This window comes from Brassica oleracea, chromosome C1 (genome assembly GCF_000695525.1).
Source record: "Brassica oleracea var. oleracea cultivar TO1000 chromosome C1, BOL, whole genome shotgun sequence".
NCBI lineage: Eukaryota > Viridiplantae > Streptophyta > Magnoliopsida > Brassicales > Brassicaceae > Brassica > Brassica oleracea.
The window spans coordinates 12073183-12073520 of record NC_027748.1 but is presented as its reverse complement, the minus strand read 5'-3'; positions in this window follow the sequence as shown (position 1 = coordinate 12073520).

Below are 338 nucleotides of genomic sequence, written 5' to 3'. Positions count from 1 at the left end.
AAATTTTGGGCAAACAAAATATATTAACTTATACATAATTATAAATACATGTTCTAATCTAAAATAATTAATCAAACTAAATGCAATTACAGTAGCATGATTTAATCTAAATAAATTCAAAATAAAAAATAATTTATATTGAGAAGAATATATAACCTGTTGTCAAAAAAAAGATATCACCAAATATACCAAAGAATAACTTAATCGATTCAAATTATTATATCTGAAATTATAAACTTATTAAATACAATTGCAGAGAGTTAGAATTAAAAATAAAAACAATTTCAGCTCTTCGAAGAAAACCCAACACTAGATGCTCCTCTAGAACATGACTTCCT